Source organism: Nannobrachium achirus, assembly GCF_963921795.1.
Source record: "Nannobrachium achirus genome assembly, chromosome: 1".
Classification (NCBI taxonomy): Eukaryota; Metazoa; Chordata; class Actinopteri; order Myctophiformes; family Myctophidae; genus Nannobrachium; species Nannobrachium achirus.
The window spans coordinates 19,581,444-19,592,023 of record NC_137810.1 but is presented as its reverse complement, the minus strand read 5'-3'; positions in this window follow the sequence as shown (position 1 = coordinate 19,592,023).

Sequence of the window (10,580 nt, the reverse complement as noted above, 5' to 3'; positions counted from 1 at the left end):
TTGGGAGATATAATATTATTCATACAGGATATGGTAAACAATAATATATGTAAACAAATGGTAACAAAACAGTAAAGAAAAAAAGGAGAAAATAAATAAAAAAGATAATAACAGTAAACCTTACAGTTGAATGGCCAGGCTCAGTTTCCTGCAGCGCCGCACTGCACATCACAAACAACTCATCAATACACATAACGAAATATGGTTTATAACTACTGTATAAAACAACAATTAAAACCACCTAAACCTACACCGTAAAAAGGAGCACTTTTTTTATTTAACCATATCTCCATAATTATAATCTTTCCTCATTAATGCTCGGTAGGCCTATAAGATGGTGCCATTGTCTTCTACAGGTGGCTGTGGACAGTTAAAAAACCAGATGACATCATTGGTAGTCAGGTCTTTTTTTAAATGATGCAGGAACAATGGCTTCTACTTCAGCATTCAAACTTTCCAGGGAATTAAAGGTTGTAATTTATATTAGCTTGGAATCCCCATTGATGATGTTATTGGTTGTCAGGTTTCTGAACTGTCCACATGCCAACTCTGAGACACAGAATGAGTCAACCATATAATTACCAGTAAGACGCCCTAAGGGCGAGAAGTGACCTCGAATGGATATCCAGAGTTTGATGAGGTCAGTGTTGTTGTGGTCTTCATACAAGGAGACCCAGGTGATGATAGTCAGCAGTCTTGATTGGCAAATTAATTCTGTCTTCGCTATATGGGCATTGCCAAATATGGGCATTACCAGATACAGTGCTTAATATTGATGACATCGGGACAGGGATCTCCATATATGGGCATAAAAGGGACAAGGACGGAATTAATTTTGCAAGTGTGACTTGTGTCGCATTAACCACACTGGTTAGACTAACACAATATGTCCATATATGGGCATTCCCAGATATGGGCTTAATATTGATGGCATAAAAGGGATTCTATTAGTGTTTGGCCTAACAGGGCATCATCTGGGAATCAGATGTAGAGGTCAGCTCCATATATGGAGATCTAAGTGATGATCCAGTCGTCTCCATGTATGGATATCCAGGGTTTGATGAGATCATTGTCGTGATCTTCATATATGGAGATCCAGGTGATGATAGTCAGCAGTCTTGATTTGCAAATGAATTCTGTCTTGGCCATATGAGTGAACAATGTGATGTGAACAGGTCAGCTACAGTATAGACATTGAGGCGTTACCCACTGACGCACGGACAGGATCTGACAGGTTTCATAGTAAACTGCGACCTATGGTCGCAACAATATTAGTGAGTACCAATTATAAGATATATAAAATAAGATAAGGTTGAAAATGGTTGAAGTTCTCTTTTAAGTTAATTTAACTGTAAGCGTACAAATGTGAGGTTAGATTTGTACACACTCAGGTTTACCATTGACATTTTCTGACTAATTGACCCACAGTGACCAGCACACCCAGTATTACCACAGCCGCTCTTGCAATGGCTCCATGTATGCCCCACATACTTTTGTAAGCATGTAGAATGCAGTACAGTATATACATTCATAGTTTAAACTTTGATCACCTATACCGTGAAAAGCATTTGTTTAATAGTTGTTAAACAACATCTCTAGGTAGGAATGTGCATTCATGCATGCAGATGGACAGGCGGATAGATGGATTCTCGAAACAATAACTCAGACCCAAACTTCTGTGTGCAAATTAATCTGAGCAGTCCGGATGACACATGTAAACAGAGTGCATGCAAGTTAAATTGTCTCTGCTAGGATTGCAGATTTTGCCGGCGTCACCTCATTTGTGTTCCTGACGGATTGACACAGTGGTATCTATGTGTCAACCTTTCGCCAGAGGGCTGAGGCGGAGGTGTTGATCAGAGATGTGGAGCGTTATGACTCATCTCTGACTGCAGCTAGCGTCACGGTTTAACAGCTTACAGTGACAGTGCCCTTTTCACAGCGCCGCTCATCAGCACGATTCCTCCTTTCCATATTATGCACGGGGTAGAATAGGGTGTCATGTTATAGAATGAATTTGATTTGTCAAATTAAACAAAGTAGCTGGAATGTATCGTATTAGTTAATGTGTCAGCACTGAAGCGTGGGTTCTTCTCATGGATCTTTCTTTCTTTGAAGTCATTCATCTATCATTCTTCAAGGTCATCATCTCCTTTCATACTGCATACAGCAGGGGAAAAAAAGCCTTATACTTAAGAGATACTTCATGCCATATGATGAATGCAATGACATTTATTGATACATGCAGATGATATTGACATGAATGCAATATTGATAGGAAGGCAGATTATAGTTGACATGTTAGAATAGAACACTTTGGATCCGTCCTGGTGGTGCCCACTGCTTTGCTGTGTCGGGGAGGTGGTGGGTGGGAGTGAGACAAGAATGGAATGGGAGTCCTTTTAAAGGGGCTCTCTCAATCAGCAAAACTGATCTCATCAGAGCAGGACCAATGGTGGGGATTGAGTTGATAGGTTAGGAGTGTAAATTATGACAGCTTGCTCAGTCTCTCAGTTGAACTGTCGTGATAAAACTCCTATTATGTTCATCATCATGATCTGTCATTATAGGGGAAATAAATCACTGAAAAACCAACACACCATCCCATCCACAGTGCTAGCTAATGAAGTGAAACCTGACTGTTATAATGACAGTAAGATACCGAGGTGACAATTATGCTAAAGCTTCATGCAGTGCTAAATACAAGTTAATTATTTATAGCGGTGATGCTCAGTTTGAGACTAAGCCTCCTGCTAGGTTTACAGCATAGTTAAGTTTGGTGTTTGAGAGTGATTTTGACAGTTTCTGCATATTGTGAGGCTTTGATAATGAACTACTCTGGGGCGATTATTACATAAAAGTCAGAAGAGTTGCTGATATGACATGGTGTTTCATTGCATTGTGTGTGACAATCAACAACAACTGTTAGACCTCTTTTCAATGTATTTTACCATTTTCAGGTTTGGATTCAGAATAGGCCTATTTATAATAACGCCATGGGACATTAGTTCAGCCCGTTACCTGGCAGAATCTTAAAATATACACTTCAAGGATTAAGAAAAAACAGGTGGCAGAAGAAAATCCACCTGCATGTTGACCCTATATCTAGACTAATGAGGCAGATGAAGACATTGTTGTAATTTTGAACACCATGCTTGCTGCCTGTCTCAAATAATGTTGTTTGCAGCTGCAAGGTTAATGAGGTGGGAGGGCACTTGACATCTCTGCATCAGATCAAAAGTGAAACTAAAATTGACTGACGGCAACCAGATAATTATGATAGTAATGTTTTGTTTTTGTTTTTTTTTGTTTTTTTGAGGGGGAGAAATTTAACTTTGAGGCAAAAGGGCAGGTGCCTTAATGGGTTAGGATCAGGGGCATAGTTCTGCCGATTTAAAATGACTCCAATACGGAACTAAAACTTCCTATGATTGGCCGCTAGTTGCACTGTTCCCCCCCCCCCCCCCCCCCCCCCCCGCATTGTAATGTGACCGTTGGCAGCCAATAGCATCTCTGATGCCTTTACAATTCTATGATGGCGACACCCATTCCAAGGGGTAGAAAGAGCCATTTGCGCTGCATAGAAACCAATGGCTTCGCTTCGTCCATATTTTTCTACAGTCTATGGTTAGGATCTGGCAGCAGTGCTTTGAATTAGCTGGAGGCGGTCCATGGTCGTTATATTGAGGCAGGTTGCAGAGTAAATTGCAATAATCCAAGCATTTGTACAACAATGTAAAGCAGTATGTACAGTATGTACAGTATGCATGTATTTACTGTATGTATAGTCCAAGCACACGTGTGGATCTGCAGGTATTTTTAGAAAAATCTCACCAAAAGACGGATTGGACAAAAAAATATTTTACTAATCAAAAAAAGTTGCATATAGCGACTCAGCGAGGCTTTAAAGTTGATACTGCTGATATGATACTGCTCTTAAATAATGATTAATGGTATGCTATTTGTGTCATCAAGTAGGTTGACATTTTAGCTCAGAGGATGGCAATGTCTACGGATCATCATGTCAGTTAGTTGTCCAGTCACTTGGGTGTAAGGAGCAGCATGGCCTATGCTTTCAGACTTCCAGTGGCGGCTCCAGGGAATAATCAGCAGGGGGGCCTTCAATTTTCCAAAGGGGGCACTTTATTTTTCAACACACCCGTATATATAGCAAGCTGATTTTTGTGGCGTTTTGAGCCAAACTAGTAATGTCCATTACAAGTTTCCCTGTGCTGCATGGACAACAACACAAGAATATACATCAAAACAAAACCAACTCTGTGCAGTAGGCTACCTTTTATTATTGCATTTTCATTAAACTATGAATTAATTTGAAAATAATAATCTCAATGAACATAAAAAGAACATATATACTTAACAACTGTAAAACATCTTAAAATAATGGGGTAGTGTACTACTGGCCAATCTGGACTGGGGGGGGGGGGGGGGCACAAAGTCTACTCTGGGTTAACCTCGCGTAGCCAGGCTTACTCATCTCCGGGGGGTATATTGTTTATTGCGCTCGCAATAAACAATATACAAACAAAAACATTGATTCAAGCAATGTTACACCTATTAAGAGTGAGTTAAGAGCTACAATCTATTTTAGTTTTTTCGCTGGTGAATGTAAACAGACCCGCACCGCATGACGTAACGTCCGTTAAACGCAGACTTCCGCTAGAAATCTTGGAACACACCGGAAGGCATATTGTCTACAGGGTGACTCTGGGTGGGCATTGCCCCCCAATGCCCCCCTGTGGAGCCGCCTATGCAGACTCCAGTCTTGTTCAGAGCAGGGGTATAGTTTAATTTCTGTCAGACGTACTATGGAAGCAGTGCTGATTAAGCTGTGTTTTGGCATTGCTTGTGCTGTTGATATTGGATGGCTCTAGAATGTTGACTCTCTGTTCCTGTCTTCCTGCATGACTGCCTTCTCCTAGTCTGTTTACTGTCATCATCTGCTGGGCTGGATAATGAGCTTCACACACACACAGATCCTCTCCACTGCCTTATCAAGTGCTGTACGATACCGTCAGCTCTTGGCCCTGACCAGCAGATGTTGGTTCTGTCATCAATGAGACACAGGCCAACCAGTGGTGTAAAGTAATTAAGTACATTTACTTAAGTAATGTACTTAAGTAACATTTTGAGGTATCTGTACTTTGCTTGAGTATTTCCAATTCCCAATACTTTTACTTCTACTCCACTACATCTCGGATCCAAATATTGTACTTTTACTCCACTAAATGTATTTGAAAACTTTAGTTACTAGTTACTTTGCAGGCATAAATTATGATATTATAAAACATACATTAAACCACTTTATCCTATTTTATACAATATTTGAGAATAGCCAATCTACAAGCTCAGTAGATCTGAGCTTGTAGATCTGCTATTTTCAAACATTTTGTACTTTTGATGCCAACACTTTTGTACTTTTTCTCAAGTACATTTTGAATTGCGGACTTTTACCTGTAAGGGTGCCCTCACACCAAAATACCTAGAGTGGAATCCGCCAATGCATTTCAATGAGAATGAGTTTTTTGCAGAAATCCTCTACTGGCAAAAAAAACGCTCCATTCTCATTGAAATGCATTGGCGGATTCCACTCTAGGCATTTTGGTGTGAGGGCACCCTACCAAAATACCTATGAGAGTGGAATCCGCGTTCCGCCAATGCATTTCAATGAGAGTGAAGCGGTTTCATGCCAGCAGAGGATTTCTGCAAAAAAACGCTCCCTTCTCATTGAAATGCATTGGCGGAACGCGGATTCCACTCTCATAGGTATTTTGGTGTGAGGGCACCCTAACAGAGTATTTCTACATTGCAGTATTGACACTTTTACTTAAGTCAAAAATGTGAGTACTTTTTCCACCCTGCCTTTGGTTTATGGAAATAGTTAGGCTGCTGCAACATTGCTGAAATGCTGCAATGTGTATTTTAATGTAGTTAATACTGCTGTTTTTGTGATGATGTGAATTACATCATTATTACAAATAGGATAATCCTGTGATTTAAGGATTACAAATTAGGCTTTAAAGTTGATGGTGCTGTGGTAAAGTGCCTGCCCTGCCCACCACCACAAATCCACAGTGATGCATCTTTTTCGGGTATTTACATGAATACAAATGGCCTGTGTTGGGGCCGGGGGGAAGGAAGTCAAGCGGGGAGGGTGATAATTGTCACTGCATGAAACCCTACGGGCTTGGGCGGCACCTGTCAGCAGGGAGTGTTGGGCGGGAGGAGTAGGTCGAAGGCTCTATACTTCCTCCCAGTGGGGGCTCCTCACTGGTAGGTGAGTCATCGTAATTTGCATGACGACTAAATTGGGTAGAATAAGGGCTAAAAAGCAACTGTATTATTAAATACACAAGGCATATTTAAATATCTGACCTGTTGTAGTTGTTCTTCTTCCCTTTCCATGGAAAACTAGATGTTGAGAGCTCATATATAAAAAATATGTATCTTTTTTTTTTGTATAGGCTACCTGTGTGACCAGATTCTACCAGAGTACTCTTTCTCTGTCCAGTGCATGTTGCCACATCATAGCATAGGTATTGTTGTGTATCACTTCAACACGGTACTGTATGTTATTGGTCAAACTCACATCCATTGACATCTCTAGCGTGTGACGTGATCGCAAAATAATAATAATAGTAATAATAAAAAAAGAAAAGAAAAAGTCCCATCCACTTCCAGGTTATTCGATTTGGAAAATTACCTTTTCTCTGATCTATTGTTTACTTCAGCATTTTTGTCGACAGGATTTAATCAACAGCCATTAAGCAGAGAATTGTAGGTCACGATGGACTTCCAACACTCAGCCTCCATCAGACTGAAGCTAAATATTCTGTCACTAGTTGAAAGGTACACAGTATTTTATAACGGTTCTGAAGCATCATTTTAGCATAAGGTGCCATCATGACATGATGTACTGTATAAGAGGTTTTGACTAGGTTCTCAAAAAAAGAAAAAAAAAAGATTTTGGTCTATACTCAGATCTTAGATGTAGCTATTGTACAGAACCTGCTTAAAGGAGGTGATTATACAGCACAGTAAAATGTTCTATCAAAGTGCAAAGGGTGTTGAAAATACATATTACAATGAGAGTGGGCAGTAAGCCCTCAAATATACTTTGTCATCTTGTGAAGCAATGCATCCCCAATGTGGCCTTAAAACCTTAATCTTGACTCCAGATTCAGTCTTTGTGATCACTATGGCTTAGAAAATCCCTGTCAGTTTCGTCAAACTGAACGAATGCACACACTCATTTATTTATTCCATCTTTTGCCAGCTCATTTACCCAAGTGAACCATAGAGGCATCACAGACGCATCTGTTTTCTCATCCACCATATGCAGCTCTTTGTCATCTGAGGGGTGGGTTGCAATTCAGGGAGCAGCTGATAGAATGAGTCTTTTGGGCAGTGATGAGTGGAATGTCCTTCAACGTAAACTCCGATCAGACAACAGTGGCAGGTGGTGCATTTTTCTGCAATGACCGGAAATATCGATCCATGCTTGTCTTGGCCCAACCTAATGTTGAGAGGGATTGTCAATCACTTGTGACTTGTTTGACTACTGACAGCAGCCATATTTTTAATCATTAAAACCTAAAGAAAGGAAAATTGTTACAGACCATTAATCACAAAAAGCATAGCAAAAATAATCCTAGGCCTACTACATTATATGGCTTCATCAAAAGATAGTAGAGGAAACAGAGTTGCCAGGACAGAAAGATATTTTGGTCCCATCCTAATTTACAATACACTTTAAGACAGAATAACACATAATAAATCCATAACAAGAAATAATGTGTTGGTAATTAGAACTAATATGTTTTATTAGACAGAAACAAAGACAGAATAGCAGAAAGAGCGAATACATTCTCTGGCACCGGCACCTGCCGACTGGCAGTTCGACCATCAGTCGTGCTGCATCGCCCGGCGATAGGACCGTGTGCATGGCGCACACGGAACTGTAGGTAGGACCGGTATCGCTGGTAACTGCCGCGGCAGCCACCATCGCACGGACCGGCAGTTTACCGCGACGGGACCTGCCGGTCCGTGCGGCGGCCGCTGGTCCTACTGCCGGGACTGCCGTTCGAACTGCCGCGGTAGTTCCGCGGCAGGTGCCGGTGCCAGAGAATGTATCCACTCTTTCTGCTATTCTGTCTTTGTTTCTGTCTAATAAAACATATTATTTCTAATTACCAACACATTATTTCTTATTATGGCTTTATTATGTCTTATTCGGTCTTAAAGTGTACTGTAAATTAGGATGGGACCAATATTTTCATACAAGATAATAACGGCATGTTTTACCTGTGCAATCTGTAGCTATGGATTGGATTGCAAATTATTTGGGGCCCACAATAATTTGCAAAACCCTGAGATTGATTTTAATGATTATGACATTAATATGAAAAAAGTCAGTACTTTTTCTTTAAAACATTGAAAATGTAGTTTTCATTGCGATACCGATAAATAGTAATTTAAAGTATACCACATTGGTTTCATTGATCCAAGCCGGAACACAATCGATTGATTGATCATTAAAATGAACATGCTCTGAAAACGCACGCAGCCTTAGTATCAGATGACTTGAGCATTAGGAGAGCTGACGTTTTCGTACCAGCGTCAGCTGAGCTGTGAGGTTCACTGTGCATGGTCAAGGGCACAGCTCTCATTACAACAAACAAGGACTTTTGTGTTTCTTTTGTGTTTAGAGTAGATGATACCAGTAATGTCCCATTATTCCCTCTATCTGGATTGAACCACCACCACAACAACAACAACAACAACAACACAAGGTTGTAAGTGAAACATATGGCTGGAAGTTGAGGCATTTAAAGATGCTGGAGGAAACTACAATTTCAGGAATTAGCTACCTAATTCCTGAAAATGAAGGCGCCATCAGTTTTACAGTTTACATTTTAGGCATTTAGCAGACACTCTTAATCCAGAGCGACTTACAATAAGTAAGGTAATACATCAATACAAAAAGCAAGGTCATAGAAATATCAATCTAAAATAACATAGGCAGACCAAGCAACACAAATGAGCTTCATTCTACCATTATAACAATGCACAGTGTGGGGTCTAACAAATAAACTATTGTCACAGTCAAATGTCATGCTGAAATGTATTTAGCAGGCTATCATAAAAGGTTACTAGCTCATTGAGACAATTGTTTCTCAAAGAGTGAGCTAATCTTTGTACTGACTGGACTTCTGATGAAGGTCAAGAGACCAAGACATCATTAATAAAGTATGCACTTGGCCTTGAGAGAGGGTCACTCATCTTCTGTCTTTTTAGTCTCATTTTGTTTTAGGCTGCTCCTCTAGTTGTTCTGAGCACTTACTTTTCTCTTTTCACACCAAAATTATAGCAATTATGATTTTGTAATTTGCTGACAAGTATTGTCAAAATGTCAAGCTAAAGGATGCATTATATTTAGTTCATTATACATTCTTAAATATAGAGTTTACTGTAGTGTGATTGTAATATTTCTTTTTAAAATACTAGGTATAGAAAAAGTAAGGAAATTGTGTGACCTTTTGCTGATTAAACACTTTAACAGTTTGCGAAAAAGGCACAGTGGCACAGATGTATACAAAAGAATGCTAAAAACCCAAATAAGGCTTGGTCAAGGCTTGTGTATTCAATTCATCAAGATTTTTAAAGACAAACAATAGTATGCAGTAATAGGCAGTGCTTAATTTGTCAATGAATAGGTGCCGGATCCCAGCGACACATTTTCTTTTTTTATATAACTTTTTAACCTAAATGTACGCAACCAGTATAATATTAGCAGCAACATTTGGCACATATATGTGGGCCATCAGAACACTGGTATCAATTCGGAATGATCGATCTGAATAACTGGCATATTCAAATTGTTAAAGGTTCTATGACATCATGTATCCCAATCCCAATGTATGAATGAATGAACCATTGTAAAGCGCTTTGAGCACTTGGAAAAGCGCTATAAAAATGCAATTCATTATTATTATGTATACCATATGTGTATATAGCTTGTCTATTGTGTTTCACTGTCACCTACAGTATGAAGCACCACATCAGAAAAATGTACAAGAAATTGAACAAAAACATAAAAATATAAAGTAAATAAAAATGCTGCAGCCAAGAAGGTCTCTATTTGTAAGGATGGAAACATAAATGACCAAACAGCGCTATTTTGATTGACAGGTAAGGTCCCGGATCCAGTCAAAAAGGTGCCGGATCCAAATATAGAGGTGGGGGAACATGTTCCCCCTTGTTCCCCCACAAATTAAGCACTGGTAATAGGCAAAAACAGCATAGTATCATATTCAGTCAATTCCAATAATGAAGATTAAAGTGTATTAAGAAATTCGCACCTAAAAGAAACCATTAACCAATATAGCACAGCATCATTTAATTATGTTCAAACGAAATAAATCAGCTGACGAGTTCATTTAGTTAGTGAGAGGTGAATCCTGGGGTAATGCAAGTGTTTTTCTCTTGCAGGGGAGATTAAACTGCATTCTGTTGAAGTTAAAAGCACATCTTAGGGTTTCCAGGCAGTTGGCATATCAGCC